This window comes from Pelodiscus sinensis, chromosome 5 (genome assembly GCF_052426305.1).
Source record: "Pelodiscus sinensis isolate ZL-2025 chromosome 5, ASM5242630v1, whole genome shotgun sequence".
NCBI classification, from domain to species: domain Eukaryota; kingdom Metazoa; phylum Chordata; order Testudines; family Trionychidae; genus Pelodiscus; species Pelodiscus sinensis.
The window spans coordinates 35442688-35461390 of record NC_143056.1 but is presented as its reverse complement, the minus strand read 5'-3'; positions in this window follow the sequence as shown (position 1 = coordinate 35461390).

Genomic DNA, 18703 nt, shown 5'->3' with positions numbered 1-18703 from the left:
TGGAGAAAAACAAGAAGATTCTTTCAATTGACAAAGAGAAAGGCTGCCACAGTTGTATTGAAACTGTGGAACGAAACAGAAAGAATGCTAATGTTAGGTGAGCAGAAAAAAGCTGTAAAAGGAATACAGGATGTTAAGGTCTATGATGTTTTCTGAGATAACCTAGCATTCCGTTCAAAATTGCTTTTATTTTTGAAGATCCTTAAAGAGTTAACTGAAGAATGAAGAGAGTTATCTGAGGTAGATGTATTTTGTTAATATACTGCTAGAACAATACTCTACAAAATTAATAAGCATAGCAGTGGTTAGACTTAACCTCACTTTGGGCTGGTCTGCACTAGAAAGTTAAGTTGGCATAATTACATTGTTCAGATCTGTGAAAAATGTCATGGCCTCTGTGATTTAAATAAGACAATCTAAGCCTCATGGCAGACAATGGAAGAATTCTTCCATCAACCTAATTATTGCCTTTCAGAGAAGTGGATTTACTACTGTAATGGAAAAAACCCTTCCAATGCTGCAGTAAATATCTCTAATATAGCATTAAATCTGGACAGCTGCACTGCTGCAGCTGTGCCATTGTAGTGTTTCTAGGGTAGAGATGCCCTTAATCTATACCACAATCTCAATCTCCACACAGTGTTTTAAGTAGGAAAGACCATAACATAAGAATTTAATCCCACTTTGAAGAGAAGGAGCAACGAGACAATTAGAATATGTCTACACCACAAAGTTAATTCGAACTAACAGCCGTTAGTTTGAATTAACTTTAATAGCGGCTATACATGCAAACAGATAGTTTGAATTTAATTTGAAATAGCAGAGCACTTAATTCGAATTAGATAAACCTCATTCTACAAGGAGTAATGCCAACTTTGAATTAAGTAGTTCGAATTAAGTGCTGTGTAGCCACTTAATTTGTTCCAGGTTCCCCCTGGTGGCCACTCTGGGCCAAACCAGGAAAACTCCTCTCCTCTCTCCCAGTCCCGGGGCCCTTAAAGGGGTAGACTCTGGCCAGATGGCACTTGCCAGAGCCAGCCCTTCAGAAGTCTCTGCCCCTGTCCCAGTGGCCCAGGATGAGCCAGGCAGCCAGTGACAGCCAGCCGTCCCCTGCCCAGTCCCCCAGCACCTAGGAACCAGTCAGGGGCTGTAGACAGCATGTGCCCTCCTGGACTAGTGCAGAGGTCATGGACCTCAATAAGGTTTGGGGGCAGGCCCCCAACATCCATGATCTCTGCACTAGGAGGAGGAACGTGGCCGTGTATGGCCGTATAGCAGCCACCATGGCCCGAAAGGGACACAGGCGCACCTAGGAGCAGGTGCTCCTGAAAGTCAAAGAGCTGCGGCAGGCATATGCCAGGGCCACCAGGGGTGGTCCTGCAGCAGGGGCTGCCACCTGCCCCTATTTCCCCACCCTTGACCAACTCCTGGTTGAGGCAGCAAGGAGGTAGCAAGCCAGGGCTGGAGGGCCCTGACCTGGGTGCACCGGAGGGGCCACCGCCAGCTGTTCCAGCACCACAGTCGGCAGGATCATCCAGGGAGGCCATACCAGGTAAGTGCCAGCAATGTCCCCTGCCCGGGGGGAAGCAGGAAGGGAGACCAAGGACTGCTTGCGTGGGCCATGCCTCCCACGGATCACGCAGCCACCTGGACACATGCGAGTACGTGCCATGCCACCCTTGGGCAGGTGTCTCCAGCTGCGTGACACCCAGGAGCCATGGCCCAATAGGCACAAGTGCATGTGAAGAGACCTGACACTCCTGACCCTGGGGTGGGACCCAGTAGGACGTCCTGACCCTGGCCTCTGTGCAAGCACAGCAGCTCTGAGAGTACAGGGCACAGTCACCCTCACATTGGAGGGGAGAGGGGCTAGGCATCATCCACTGTGTCCCCAGGGAGAACTGACCACTTCTCATCTTTCTCTACAGCTGCACCAGCTGCTCATGCAGGACACGCCACCCCACCCGGGACAAGCTCCCACACCCACGGCCTGCTCTGGACCACCACCACGTGACAGGAGTACTGGGACCAGCACCTGGGGGCCCTGCGAGCCCTGCACTACACCGTCCAGACCTGGATGCTGGAGGACCTGCAGCTCCACCGGGAAAAGCTTGCGGAGGACCGAGCAAGGAACTGTCACCGGCAGGCCCTGCTGCAGAGCATGGTGCCCTGTGCCAGTCCTGCTCCTGCTGCCCCCGCCCCCAACACCTGTCCCTCCTCCCGCTCCTGCCCCTCTCCCACCTCTTCCTCCTCAACCTCCACATCCTCCCCCTCAATATCCACACCTCCCCAACTCAACCTCCACACCCCTCCACCCCATCCTCCCGGGGACGTCGAGGCCCCCTCCCTCGCTGTGCTGGGAGGCGGTTGGCCTGGTGAGATCCCCAGCCCTGAGCGCTGAGCTTCCCCTCCCAGCTCCCTCCTACCAGTTTTCCCCCTCCCTTCTCCTACCCATTCTCCTGCCCTCTCCTGCCTCCTTTCCCCGTCTCCCCAGAGTTTCATTGCCCCTCCCCAGTTGTGTTCAATAAACATTTTTGTATTTTATTTGACATCAGGAAGAGGAGGCTAGGGAAGGGCAAGTGGAAGGACGTGAGGGAGGAATGGGGTACGAGCCCCCAGTGGGGAGGACCGGTGTGGCTCTGAGGGCTCCTCTGTGTGGATGCTTTCCCGCATGCCTCCTGGATCCTGACAGCCCCACAATAGACCCCCCAGATGGCAGCCTACAGCAAGTGCAGCCGGGCTGATGGCAACAACCCCACGAGATGCACCGGCGTGCCCAGGGACAGTTCTGGTTCCATGCTGCAGAGTGCAGTGGTGTCCCGAGTGAGGACAAGCAGAGCACTCTGAGACAAGAATGCTTTGCTTTCCCTCAGTGAGGTGGACCAACAAGCAGAAAAACCTGAGAACTGTCTGTCCGAGATGGGGGGTTGGGTCCCTTTAAGCACAGACCTCGGCTAGCCTCAGGCAGCAGCCCCACACACTAAGTCTGACCCTGATGCCCTTTTGGCACTGGTCTTTTGGCCAGCCTTACTTTCGATTCAGGGTCCACTCAATGTGGACGTGCTATTTCGAATTAGAAAAATGCTATTTTGAATTAGTTTTTGTGTCTAGATGCGTTATTTCAAATTAGCTTAATTCGAATTCTGTAATTTGAATTAAGTTAATTTGAAATAGTACTGTAATGTAGACTTACCCTCAAGGTTTAGATTAAAAAAGAGACTTAAGAGACTAATATTGTTTTTGTTGGAAAACATACTTTATTGTGACTGAACTGAACATTTCTGAAATAATGGAAACAATTAAGTTTGGTAAACCCTGTGACTTGAATGTGGGAGAAGATGAAGAACTCATCTGAACAATAAGAAAATGAATAGCCAAACAAGAAATGTGAATAAAGGAAAACACTGTAAAACAACCTTGTGTGCATTAAATTATATATTGACACTATAAATTGAAACACTTGCTGTTAGGCAAATTTGGATCATCATAAAGGCGCTTCTGTGATTGAATAAAAGAGTTCTGTTGAATGGTTTCTGAAAATAGATTTAGCCCAAGTATTTACTCAGGAATGAACTATCAAGAAAAGTGCACATTGTGCCATAGAAACATTGTGCTATAAGAAACAACAGTGAGTTGCTGAATCGTGTTAATCCAATGCCATACATAATGCTGGTATCTAGCCTGGCTGCAAAACTTTATGTGTGCGTTTGTGTAAAATAGTTAATTATTTGTGTAAATTTATGTCTAGATGAGGATTTGTAATGTGTTAGCTGAGTTAACAGTCTGATATAAACAAAACAGCATTTCCCAGAGGGTCACTTTCACATGTTTTGACATGACAGTACACGTCAATGTTTAACAAGTGTACACTAGGCTATTAACATGTCAGTTAACAAATATTAGCTAATACCTTCCTTTTCTAGTTTAGACAAAGACCAAAGGTCAACTGGCAGGGGCAACTATCCATTTTATCTGCTCAAATGCTAGTTTGCATGTGCCAATGAAGATGGTTTTGGTGCACATGCATTTTTGTGAGAGTCTTTTTTGCATTAGACCATTGACATCCCCCTTAAACACACGGAGTTTGGAAATCTGGAGCAATATAGAAATACAGTTATGGCATCTATCATATATGTTGTGATAATTCAGCCTACACATTTATCCTAATTTTAAGCTTAACATTAAGAAGTAACTGAAAATTCATGAAATGTCACAATAACCTATGACAAGGGTGGGGTTCATCAACATTACGCAATGTCAGCAAGCAACACTATTTTTTGCCTGAGCATCCACAGGCACAGCTGCTCACCACTCTCAATGGCCATCTGCATCATTCCCAGACACTGGGAGCTACGGGAAATGGCACAGGCAGCGCCACCACTTTCCTCGGCTCCAGTTGACCAGGCCACTGCTTCCCGCAGCTCCCATTGAACAGGAATGGTGAACCATGGCTACTCAGAACTGTAAGCTGTCATGGCTGCAGATGCTTTGGTAAACAAAACATCTTGCAGCCCACCAGTGGCTAATCCTGACAAACTGTGTTCAGCTTGTGATCCAGACGTTCCTTACCCCGACTTAAAACAGCAAGGCTGTGTCTACACTGCACCCCTTTTCCGGAAAAATAAAGCATTTTCTGAAAGGTCCCTTATTACTGATTTTAAGAGGAATAAGGGACCTTTCGGAAAAGGCTTTATTTTCCAAAAGATCCCCATCTAGACTGGTGCTTTTTTCCAGCAAAGCCCCGAGCCGGAAAAAAGCAGCAGCCATGTTTATACAAATGAAGCGGGGGATATTTAAATCCCCCGCTTCATTTGCAATTCCGACTTGTCTCATCTGCATCCATTTTCTGGAAAAGGGGTGCAGTGTAGACACAGCCCAAATGTCAATGGTGATACAAACGGGAGAAAAAACAAAATAAAACTGAATTATTTTAAACAGATTGACCTATTAATATAACTTAAAGATTGTACTAAAATTATGTGTAGTAAACAAGAAAAGTGTGGTACCAATAATTAATGGTCCAAAATTGGTGTGTTGAAAATTAGGCCAAACCGTTACGCAAAATAATGAGGTTGTGGTCTATTCCATCCATCACTCCCCTTTTGGGTTCCTAAAAGAAAAGACGGGGGGATGTTAAATTGTCTGACAACAATCACTGAATTAGAGATGGGTGAACTGAGAGAAGTAAACTTTATTCTTTACACTATCTCCCCCAATTTCTCCTGGGACCCAGAATACGCTGTGACGCCATTTCCCCCCTTCTTTTTCTGTATCTTTAATAAAAGATTAAATTATAAGAAATTGTAATGATGTATTAGCCATGGAACTAAAGAGACCACGGTCTCTATATTTGGAAACCTAACTATTGTTTTAAATCATTAACATTTTACTGTGACAGGTTCATGCTAACATGTTTAATTCTCTGGGCCCATTTATTCCACTGAAACAAATACCACAGGTACTATTTCCCGCCTCACATATGGAAAGACTCTGCATCTCTTAATTCTGCTGAATAATATTTTATACTGGGAGTAATTGCTTTGAAAGGAGAGAGGGACCGCTAATGGAGCAAAACATTGCTCAGTTGTGAATAAGGCTAGCAGAATATTTCCCAGAATCAGGCATTGTTCTGAATTAATCTTGCAGAATAGAAAATCTTCCCACAGGTCAGGGAGAATTTTAAGACAATAATTCTCTATTTGCACTATATCTCAGCAAAAAACTTTTCCTAGAACTCTGAGGATTTCCTTGAAGAAGTATCAGCTTTTTTTTTCTTTTTCTTTTTCTTCTTCTTCTTCCCTGAGCAAAGGAAGCTTTCTGCAAGCAATGAGGTCTATAAGAGACACATAACCCTATCTACCAGTAGTCCCTTCGCTGCCTCAGGTTCAGCTGATCAAACTAGCACATTTGTAGTTTACAGGAGACAGTGATACAATCTTCACTGACAGGCTACAAACACTAATGGAATTTCTTTCCCTTATATAGGGAAATTAAATAGCATCTCTGACTCCATCAGGAAAACTAACAATAACATCTACATAAGGAAGCAGGCCAGACAAGGACACAGAAGTGCCAAACAGAAGCAAAGGTTTAGTGTACATTAGGGGTTTCTCTGCAGGGTGGCTGGGAGCTGCCAATAGAATTCAGCGAGCAGGGCATAACTCTGTCATTCTCAGCTAGATTAATAGACCATAATGGAAAAGGGGAAAAATCCAATAGCTAAAGTATTCCCGTCTTTCACAGTATCAGTATAAATTGGAAAAAACTCAACACATATTAACACTCTGTAGCCTGGGGTATCATAAACCCCTTGTGAGCAAGCAGAAATACAGAATTTAATGGAACGCCTTGGAGCTATATGGACGGTTGGTCCAATTAGATGTTTCTCAGCTCATGTACCGGTTTGGTAGGCTGGAAAGTCACATCTGCCGAGTCGATTTTACACATGCACTGGTATCTGTTCAACAAGGCAAATAGACAGAAATATTGATCTATGAAAAATACTTATTCTCAACAGAAGTGAATACAGAGGAGACTTGTTAGATGCATAACCTTGCTGGAGATAAAATGTGCCTTTGACATTGGCTCATTTCATTTAAAAAAATGCTAGATGTAAGTTTGTTTTCAATGTGTGATAGGCCGTTGTGAAGTTTAAAGCTGCTCTAGAGAACCTTATCAGCCCTGAGCAAGGAGGAAATATCATTGTCCAGTGTCCAGTTTCAAAAAATATTGGGAACACATATAAAAGGTATTCCAATAAACTATTAAGGGATGGTAGGATTTTGAAATTCTTTCTACCTTGTAATTATGACCCAATCCCCACAGGCAGAAGTTACACCATATTATAATTCACTTCTAGACCGATATACATATTGCTCCAACAAACTGTTCTTACAATCTGTCCTCACAATTTAAAAGGCTGTCATGTAAGGTATCATATGCAAACTGATAACATGCTGATCATTAATACTATTGTGTGATGTACTTGCCAGAGATCATATATATAGTAGCACAATGTCTGCGACTCTGTAGCATTATGAGTCACCTCTGGGGGGCGCTGTTGCCTCGCGCTGTGGCCTTCGGCAGAGTTATGTGCCACTCAGCCGGGTCGCCGCAGGGGAGCCCAAATGGCCACTTGCTCCCCTGCCGCAGCTCTGCTAAGTGGCGCAGAATTCAGCCGAGCGCCACGGTGGGAGGGGAAGGGGACAGGGTGGTGACGTATATGGGCGGGGGCGGGGCCCGGCCGTGTACATCACCGCCCTGTCCCCCTTCACCTCCCGCCCTGGTGTTCGTCTGAGTTCTGCGCCGCTCAGCCGGGCCACCACAGGGGAGCCCAAATGGCTGCTTGCTCCACTTGCTCCCCCACAGCAGCCCGGTTGAGTGGCACAGAATTCAGCCGAGTGCCACGGTGGGAGGGGAAGGGGGGCAGCGCAGTGACATACATGGCCCTGCCCCCTGGCCGTGTACATCACTAGGGTAGGGTAAAAAAAACTGGACACCATTGATCGGGGACCGGAGGAGGGAGAGACCGGCTGGGAGAGGAGCGGGGCTGGCTGGTAGGAGGGGGGGTGAAGGGTGGGAAGCAGAGCTGGAGGGGGGGTTAGAGGTAGCATAGCTGACTAGGGGATAATGGGGGAGGGGCAGCTGGCGGGAAGCAAAGCTGGTCGAGGGTGGGGGTCGGTGGCCACAGAGCTGGCTGGCAGGAAGCAAAGCTGGCCGAGGGGTGGGAGTCGGGGGCAGTGAGGCTGGCTGTGGGAAATCGGAGGAGGAATTGGTTGGCAGGGGGGCGGAGAGAGGGAATCAGCCAGTGGGGAGCCGGACTCACCTGGGTGCGGAGAGAGAGTGAGAGGCAGGAGGGCGAGAAGAGAAAGAGAGAGTGAAAGGCAGGAGGGGAAGAAGATAAAGAAAGATGGAGAGAGAGGCAGAAGGCGGAGGAGAGCTGAGAGAGAGAGAGGGAGAGGCAGCAGGAGGAGGAGGAGAGAGAGAGAGAGAGGGAGCGAGCAAGAGATCAGAGGCTCAGGAGAGAAGACCGATGTGGAGGAGAGACCTGAAAATCCCATTTTATGATGGGCTAATTGGCTAGCATTTATATAAAAGGTAAACAAACAACCAAACTAGCAAATAGAGTAGAATATCATTTAATGTCATGACAATGGCTACAGTCTCTACTTGCTGGAAAACCTTCTGGCTCTTGAAAGTGAGACAATGGACTTTGGGAAATGTAAGCAGAAGCAGTAAGTGATTTTGTCATCCATCAACTGAGGGGTGCAAGAGACTGGAGTTCTTGAATCTAGGATGGAATCTCTGGGAGCTGACAATAGATGAGAAACCTGCATATACAATGATTGTAACTTGCTGAAGTTAAGTTTGTGATTTCTTTGTTTTGTTTGTAATCTTTCATATTTCCTTCACTTTTTCTAGAAATCTCTTACATTCATGTCCATTGATAATAAACTTATTATTGTTTTGTTATAAATACCATTTCAGTGTTGGGTCTGATATGTGTGAACTTAACTACTTCTGTGAATATTCTGGGAGAAGGACTGAACACTGGAGAAGGGCATCTAGCAGATTTACCCAGAATTGTTCTGATCCTTAACTTAATTAATTTTGGGGGGGGGGAGGGAAGAAGGGGAATAAAAGAAAAATGTAAATGCTTTATTTAAATGATTATTTTTCAAAAATACAGTGTTTTTTTATTAAGTTAATTTTTATTTCAGATTTCTTAAAAAGGGGATTGTTCAAATTCTTGTTTAATTTTTTTAGTATTTTTTTAAATGAGAATTACATCAAGCGTATTTTTGTCTTCAACCCTGATAAACTTTTATCATTCACCAAGTTTTACCAAAAAAGGTCTATAGTCAGTTTGTTTTCCAATAATATTATCTTCTAGTTTTCAGACTTTAAGCATTGCTATAGCTGTGCCAAAACAGAGGACTACTCAACATTTCTCTGTTTTATCTCTTTTCTGAAAGGTTAATTGAGAAACAATCCTATTTGAGGTTTGTCCTGTTTTTCTGGATCATCTTGGGTCAGTCTCTTTCAACATTCACTCAGTTATGCCAATTTTGTGGACTGGTCAGTTTTGTGAGGTGCAATCCTATTTCAAGCATATCCTTTATTCCTGGCACAAACAAACCTTTACGTTTCTTTAAGTTATGATAAGAGGAACCTGTATATAGAATTTGGTAGTCTTACTGTAAAGGAGGAGTTCTTGATCAAATAGATATGCTCTCTAAAATATATAGTAGAAAACAAACCAGAAACCAAAGCAAACCTCTGTCTCACCATACTGATTAACAAGAACTGTAAACCACAGTCTCCTCAGGAATCACACCCCTTGTTTCACCATCGAGGCACAAGATTTTCTGATGAGTTCCACGAGGAGTACAGATAGTTCGGAATGGCTACGTAGTTCGAACTATCTAGCCCGTGCCGCGTGTAGCCGCGCGGCACGGGGTTCGCACTAGCCGGCTTTTAAAAATGGCGGCACCGGCTTCATGCTAATGAAGCCCAGGAAATTCAAATCCCGGGCTTCATTAGCAAGTTTGGTATGCATACATTACCCCGCTAGTTCGAACTAGCGGGGTAGTGTAGACATACCCTGAGAGGCAGGAGGGAGAGAAGAGAAATAAAGAGATGGAGAGGCAGGAGGCAGAGGAGAGCTGAGAGAGCGCAGGAGGCAGTAGGAGGAGAGAGAAAGAGGAAGCGAGAGATGAGAGGCTCAGGAGAGAAGACCAAGGTGGAGGAGAGACCTGAAAATCCTGTCTTATGACAGGCTAATTGGCTAGTTTGAAATACTAGTACATAGTCAATATTCATAACTTTAGATACACAGATAATAGATACATACAAACAGGATAATTATATTTGATAGACTGTAACTTTTCTCCACTGATACTTTATATGACATATTTTGTACAACATTTGGTACAATTGTCTAACAGTGACAATATTAAATTATATAAAAAGCCATATTTTAATCATTAATCACACAGCATCACACTCTTAGTGCTGGGTGTCTGAGCAAGATGACACAGTGATGACAACTGAGACTTATTGACTCAAGTCTAAAGATCAGTAACTTCCAACAGGATGTAGAAATTAACATTATGAGAAATAATTACTGCTACATAGCTACAAGTTTTAGAAGTAGTAAAATGAGAGTCTTCTGTTACACAAACTGTTTTGTAGAATCTTCAGCCATAGAGTTCAAAATGAAATTCATGGTCTTGATGCCCAGGAATTAAAATCCTTGGATTTCAGTCAAGTTTTAAGATTCATTTGTGTAATATTTCTAGAGTGAATGCACTTCCACAAAGCTTTCAAACTAGTGAGTATAGCTATGTAACATATTCCCTTATTGCTGTACCTTCTCTGAAGGGGAGTTTTGTGAAAAGAAATAGAAGCTGTTTCTTTCAAAGGAAACATACACTCTGTTCTCTCCCACAGACTTAACGTTTGTTGTTGCTGTTTTTTCTTCTCAAAGGTAAAATCAAAGTAATTCAAACAGAAAGTATACTATTGCTTTCCATGAATGGAAAAAGAACACAGACCAAAATCCCCTCTCACTTTTATATTGCCTTTGTAAACAGTTGATTACATTTCACCACTACCAAAATAGTCATCCAAATCTACTTCACCTCTTGATTATTCCTTCTTCCTTACTCGTGGTGTTCCTTCCAAATTACAGCTCTCTAAATTTCGGCATGTGCACAATGCACCTGTCTGAAGCACTCTGAGTTGAAATCCTGGCCCTCCATTAAAGTTAATAGCAAAACTCCTGTCAACTTCAATAGAGGCAGAATTTAATTCACACAGTAAATCTCAAACACATTAGAAGTCTCTTCAAACAATTATTTTGTGCCCTACTGGCTACTGCACAGGATTAAGACTCAATAAATATGGGTTCTGTTCCTGACTTAGCCGTTACCCTGCTAGAACAAAAAAACAGGACTATGTAGCACTTTAAAGACTAACAAGATGGTTTATTAGGTGATGAGCTTTCGTGGGCCAGACCCACTTCCTCAGATCAAACAGTGGAAGAAAATTGTCACAACCCCTACTAGAAGGCTTCTGGCACATGGTACCTTAGGCTATGTCTACACTACAAAGTTAATTCGAACTAAAAGACATTAGTTCGAATTAACTTTGATAGGCGCTACACAGGCAAACCGCTACTTCGAACTTAATTCGAACTAGTGGAGGGCTTAATTCGAACTAGGTAAACCTCATTCTACGAGGACTAACGCCTAGTTCGAATTAAGTAGTTCGAATTAAAGGCTGTGTAGCCAATTAATTTGAACTAGTGGGAGGCTAGCCCTCCCCAGCTTGCCCTGGTGGCCACTCTGGGCACCACCAGGAAAACTCATCTGCCCCCCTCCCGGCCCCAGAGCCCTTAAAGGGGCACGGTCTGGTTACGGTGCCCGTGCCAGGTGAAGCCTGCCAACACTCAGCCAGCAAACCCTGCACCTGGCACGGCATGAGCCAGCCACCCGCTGCCACCCAGCCCTCCGCCTCTTCCCGGGACCAGGCTGGCGGCTCCCAGGAGCCTTCCCGGGGCCGCAAGAGGCGGGCGCCTGCCTGGTCTAGTGCGGACATCGTGGACCTCATCCATGACCTCCACACTAGGCACAGGATAGTGGCCATCTAGGGCAGGATAGCTGCCAGCCTGGCCACCCAAGAGCAGGTTTGCATGAAAATCAAGGTGGTCCAGTGAGACCCCCGACTCTGAGCCCTGAGCTTAGAATGGCCGAACTGGGTCAGACCAAAGGTCCATCTAGCCCAGTAGCCTGTCTGCTGACAGCGGCCAACACCAGCTACCCCGGAGGGGACAGACCGAAGACAATGACCAAGCCATTTGTCTTGTGCCATCCATCTCCAGCCTTCCACAAACAGAGGCCAGGGACACCATTTCTACCCCCTGGCTAATAGCACTCCATGGACCCAACCTCCATGAATTTATCTAACTTCTCTTTAAACTCTGTTCTAGTTCTAGCCTTCACAGCCTCCTGCAGCAGGGAGTTCCACAGGTAGACTATTTGATTTGTGAAGAAGAACTTTCTGTTATTAGTTTGAAGCCTGCTACCCATTCATTTCATTTGGTGTCCTCTAGTCCTTCTATCATGGGAATTAATGAAGAACTTTTCTTTATGCACCCTCTCTACATCACGCATGCTTTTATAGACCTCTATTATATCCCCCCTCAGTCTCCTCTTTTCTAAGCTGAAAAGTCCCAGTCTCTTTAGCCTCTCTTCATATGGGACCCGTTCCAAACCCCTGATCATTTTAGTTGCCCTCCCCTCTCCCACCCTCTCTCTTCCCCTCTCCCACCTCCTTTTCCCAGTCTTCCTCAGTTTTGTTCAATAAAGAGAGTTTCTATTTTTGAACACACGTGTCCTTTATTTTGTACATTAGGAAGGGGGCTAGGAAGGGGTAAATTGAAGGAGGTGAGGGAGGAATGGGGTACGAGCCCCTGATGGGGAGGACTGGGGTGGCTCTGCGGAATCCTTGGGGTGGAAACTTTCCTGCAGCTCCCTAATTGACCCCCCCCCCCATGGCAGCCTGTGGCAAGTGCAGCCGGGCTGATGGCCGAGTGCTGTGATGTGCCGAGTGTGGGCATTCAGGGCACTCCAAGCCAGGACTGCTTTGCTGTCCCTCATCAAGTTAGACAAGCAAGCGGGGAACCCCTAAGAACTGTCTGGCGGGGGGGTTTCGGGTCCCTTTAAGCACAGCCCTCGGCTAGCCTGAGACAGCAGCTCCACACTCCAAGTCCTAACCTGATGCCCTGCCGGCACTGCTTCCGGCCATCCTCAACCTCGGTTCAGGGTCCACTCAATGTGGACATGCTAGTTCGAATTAGCAAAATGCTAATTTGAACTCGTTTTTAGGTCTAAATGCACTAGTTGGAATTAGCTTAGTTCGAATTAACTAATTCGAATTAAGTTAGTTCGAATTAGTGCTGTAGTGTAGACATACCCTCAGTTTTTCCATCTCTGATGCTAATCTTTGTAAAACCTTTGACATATACTGATGAAAAGCGCTATACGAAATAAAGGTATTATTGCTGATTCATTGTAGGCTTCATATTACCCTTCTTGATTTTAAAGCCTTTGTAACGAGGTCAACTCACTATTGCTGTGCCTCCTATTGGTTACAAGCTCACTGTATGGAATCCACTGCCTTCTGATTGAGTCTTGCCTGTTGTCTGGTCTGCTCTCCACTGTGTCTCTGTGGTCCTTCATCATTCCTTGCCCTGCAACATCCTCTTCGGGACACTGCCCTCCAGCAGTGCCCACTACTCCAGTTTCTTCCCATAGCCACCATGGCCAATTGCAGCTCCAAAGTCTAACCCCTTGCCTCAGGGGCAAGCTGGAGTCTGTATAGGTCATGCTCCGGCATGGCCATGTGCAATACAAGGCAGAAGAGGGGGGACTCAGGCCCTCCCACTACTCTGGATCCTGAACCAGGGGCCCTCTACAATCAGCCATTTCCTGCCATCCTCTCACCTTGATTGCTTGCATTCCCTGGGCCACTTGCCTGTTACCCTTGCACCTTCCCAGCCCTTGTATCAGGACTACAGCCTGAGAAGTATCAGGCTAGAGCTTCTCTCCAGCTCCCCTAAGTCTGCCCAGCACTGCTCTGTTTAAGGTGCTCTGCCTTCCTTGGGAGCCAGTCCTTTACCCATCCGATCAGGACCCAACTGCTCTCTTCTCTGCTGAGCAGCTCCTTATGTCAGGGATGCCCCAGCAAGCCACACTTTGATTTGCTCCCTATAAGCCTATCTCTGATTGTCTAGGTTTGTTCTGGTTCCCTCCCCTGCTTTTAACCCTTTGTTAGCCAGAGTGGGGCAGTTACTCCACAATGCTTGAACTATGTTTTATGGATACTAGCCATTATGAATTTAGACTGCCCTCTGGTTAGTGAGTCTTTTATGGACTGGTTTTGACTTCTTTTTTTAAAACTTTAATTGGGGATTCATTCAGTAGCATGAAAGAGTGCTTTTCATGATGGCTTATTTATAAACTGCTTGCTTCATTTATTCTATTTGTTATTCACTGCATATAGTAAATCATCTAAGTCTACTGATACTGCTTCTGCTTTCTGAATAGATGACCAAATTTTTTTAAGCAAAGGTGAAAAATTAACAGTGACCAATGAACATCAGATAATGGATGAGTCATCCTAAAATTCATGAAACTTTCAGAATTCAAAGTTATTCATGAATATCAGGTAAAAATGATATAATGCTCCACTCCAAATTACAGTATGCTGTAGACTCCAAATTATTTGCTAATCTTTTTACTTACTATTTGGCCAGCTTTTAAATGACCTAAATGATGTCCATGGCGATTTGTACCTAGAAATTGCTGACACAGAATAAACCGTGTTTAAAAAGAAGTTGAAAAGTAACATTTGTAAAATAGTTTGTCTAATATAGGATACCTGCATTGATTTACATTTAATAACAACTTATTTTTATGGAGGATGAATTTTTAAACAAGAATTAATCATAAGTCTTCGTTGAACTAACATTAATTTTATTTCTTAGATGTCTATTCATCAGCTATATTCTTGGCTTCTTTACATAAAACACAATAAAACCAATATAAAATATAAGAGCATAAAATCAAACCAATGTGCCATGCAGAAAGCTTTCAGAAGTGGAAAGCTTTTACAATCCACTTTAAAAGGAGCTAAATTTGAAGACCTTCTAAGATGAAGAAAATGAACATGTCATAAATAAAGATATATGTAGTGTTATAGTCATATTGGTCCCAGGATATTAGAAAGACAATGTGGATGAGGTAATATCCTTTATTGGACCAACTTCTATTGGTGAGAGAGACAAGCTTCCAAGCTTGGTGCCAAATGAACCATTCGGATTTTCGGCTGAGCTAAAAATTAATTTGGACTAGTTCAGTATGTTGTGTTTTTTAAAGGATTCGTGCTATGATATGTTATTACATATTCTTTCTGGAAAAGTCCTAAAGAAATTAATTGGCCATAGTAAGGCTTTATATAGAATACTTTAGCCATTCTATTGAGGAAGGAGTTAAATCCCTGCTATATATCCCTTGTTCAAAATCTGTTGAAAGGATTTTATTCTGTAAATAATTATTTCAATTATTTCTATAGCACTCTATTACATTTTTAAGAGTTTCAAATTTGTCTCTATGACCAAAAGAAGCTGGTCTAATAAAAATAGAACCTCATACACCTTGGGTATGTCTACACTGCAGAGTTTTTTTCGGAAAAATGGCCGTTTTTCAAAAAAAAAAAATCAGTTATGACCACACTGGAATCATGTTCTTTCAATAAGTAAAAAGAACGGAGGGGCTTTTCCAACAGCGGTAAACCTCTTTCTAGGAGGAAGAACACCTTTTCCAAAAGAGCTCTTTCGGAAAAAGGCATGTGAGGATGGAGAAAAGGGTTTTCTTTTGAAAGAAGAGGCCTTCAGGAAATAACACAGGTGCCCTGGTGACCACTCGGTCTGAAGTAATCACAACTCCATAGTTCCTGTCTCCTGGCACCTCTTAAAGCTGCAGACACCCTGGACAAGTCTTGTGGCAAGAATCCAGCCTGGGCCAGCACCATGATTGCACGGCTTTCCCTGCCACAGGCCTTCTGACCCATAGCACAGCCAGAAGTCCCCAGAGACCCCCCCTGGCCTTGTGAGGAAGCATGACCAGGGCTCCCAGGACCTACCAAGGGGTACCAATCAGCGGTCACTCTCCTGGTCTGGAGCAGAGATCCTGTCCCTCCTTGAGCTGTGGGGGGAGGAGGAGACCCTACAGTATCTCCACTCCAAATGCTGCAAAACAGACATTTATGGCTAGATGGCCAATGCTCTGGTGGAGTGGGGACAGGTCTGGAGTAAAGTCAAGGAGATCTGCCAAGGCTATGAGAGGACCAGAAAGAGCAGCTCGTGCTCTGGGGAAGGACCCCACTCCTGACCCTACTTCAGTGAGCTACACCAGATCCATGGTCATCAACTCTGGCTTCAAGACACCTGTAGTTGCCCGGCCGAAGATCGCGGAGGAGAAGGAGGACAAGTGACAGCAGGGGCAACAGGAGGAGGAAGACAACAGGAGGAGGAATGACAGTCATGCTGTCCCTGAAGCCTTTATCTGTGAGCCTGGACATGTTGCAGGCATCATCTGATACTAGGGAGGGAACTTTAGGTGAGCACTGTCAGTTTGTCACACATACAGGACCAGGGAGATGGGTGCAGAGGGGATGGGGTGTGAGTGTCGCTCAGCCTCCTCAGGCAGGACATCATGCTGCAGTCCAAGCATGAGGAACTACGAGCAGTGTTATTGTGCACCATGAGGACTCCACAGGCAGTCCCTGAGTACCCCCAGGCTCCAGTTCCCAGGCTTAGGGGAGGCCACACACAAGTATAGCCCCGGAGTGAGTGGGGGACGCCCTCCCACCACCTGCCATGACTGGAAGCAGGTTAGCAACAAGGGTGCAGGCACAACCCCAGACACACCGAGGAGTGCCACACACAGCACACAGGCATGTCTGCACATGAAAGGCACCACTTGCTTCAGCAGACAGCTCTGTGAGATGTAGGTGTGTGTTCAGTCCCCAGGGAGGGTCTTGTTGTTCCTAGCTCCTCAGCCGCCCACTGTAGCTGTTCACTTCCCTTGCCTGCTTGTTCACTGGGGGGAGAAAGGGGCCCAGCATGGTTCCCTGGGAACTTCAGGGTCCCTATGAGGCTGGGACTGTTGTGCAGGCCACACATGGCCTTGCTCCTGAGACATCCCTCACCTCTGGCCCGAAGACTGTTGGTCGCTGAGCACATAGGAGGCCTCAGGCACAGTGTCTGCATGGATGACTGACTGCCTCTCCCTCTTTATGTTCTCCACAGCAGAACCAGCTGGGATTGAGGGGCAGACACGCCACCTCAGCCAGCTGCCCGGCCTCAGGGGACCCGAAAGTGCTCCAAGGTTCAGGAAGACCTCATGAGGCAGCATGTGGGTGTCCTGTGCAACATGCAGCAGAGTTTGGCGCAGAAGGTTCAGGAGGACGCAGAGTGGTGGACCCACATGTGGTACCAGCTCACGTGGCAGGGCAATAACATGTGTGCCTTCATGCACAAAATTATGACATACCCTGCTGCTGTTGCTGCTTCTACCTGTCACCCTCCTGCCCCCGCCACTATGCCCATTCCCCTTCTTACTCTCAAAGTGCTTCTGCTCCCTCCCCAAGCAATGCCCCCTCCCCCTGCCATCCCTGATCCCACTCCAGCCCCCTCTCCTGTCCACCTCCCCTGTGGTCCCTGGATCCACCCAACGTCAAGTTTGTCGAGGTCCCCACACCCGAGGTGGCACTTACAGCTGTCTCCACACCACTCCCAGCCCTGAGCTCCCTCCCCACTCTATGTTCTCAGCCCCCCTTCTCCCTCCCTCCAGGTTATGAACCCTCCTCCTTCCGCGGAGTAACGGTAGTTCGAATAGGATCTTTAATTCGAACTACTTACTCTGTGCCACGTTAGCCATGAGCACGGAGTTCAGACTAAGGGGGATTTTAAAATGGTGGTGCCCGGGAACATGCAAATGAATCCCGGGATATTTAAATCCCGGGCTTCATTTGCAACTGCGCTTGCCCTAATGACCCTACCTAGCTCGAACTAACAAGCTAGTGTAGACGTACCCGTGGTGACCTAATGCCCTGGCTGAACTGGTTCTGGGTGGCCTTTTATGCGAGAAGCACTCAATCAGTGTGGATGCTATCTTTGGAAAAAAGCAGAGCGCTTTGGCAGCCTGAAAGAAGCCTGAAGTCTAGACATAGCCCCATCTCATAAATATAGATATGCAGATGTTACAATGTGAGGCTACGTCTAGACTGGCATGATTTTCCGCAAATGCTTTTAACGGAAAAGTTTTTCTGTTAAAAGCATTTGTCGAAAAGAGCATCATTTTGCACATTTTGCGGGAAAGCGTCCGTGCCAATCTAGACGCGGTTTTGCGCAAGAAAGCCCCGATCACCATTTTCGCCATCGGAGCTTTTTTGTGCAAAACAGTTTTTAGCTGTCTACACTGGCCCTCTTGCACAAAAACATTTCCAGAGAAGGGCTTTTGCCTGAATGGGAACGTCAAAGCATTTGCGCAAGAAGCACTGATTTTGGACAGTAGAACATCAGTGCTTTTGCGCAAAATCAAGCGGCCAGTGTAGACAGCTGGCAAGTTTTTGCACAAAAGCGATTGCTTTTGCGGAAAAGCTAGCCGGTCTAGACGCAGCCTGAATGTATTTTTCTCACCTCTGTAAACTCCAAGTTCCAAAATATCTTATGTTCTCCAATTTAAGTCCCCGTGCTTGCAAACCCTTAACCAATGAATAACTTTTACATCCGAGAACAGTCCTCTGCCATTCTCTTGTAGTTATTCATGTACCTGGGTGTTCTCAGGAATGTTACCTAAGTGGACAAGAGCCTGAAGCACTGCTAGGCTACATCTACTCAGCACTGCAAATTGCATATTTTATTTTGTTCATATTTCAAAATAGCTTATTTCATAACTTGGCACTGTTTTCCCAGAATCAAATTTTGAAATGACTCACTATTCTGAAATGTCCCTTACTCCTCGTGGAATGAGGTTTACAGGGACATCAGACTAGCAAGCCTGAAATAAGAGACTTGCTGTTAAGATGCAGGATAGCTATTTGGGGATAATCTGGTATTGCAAAATAGCATTGC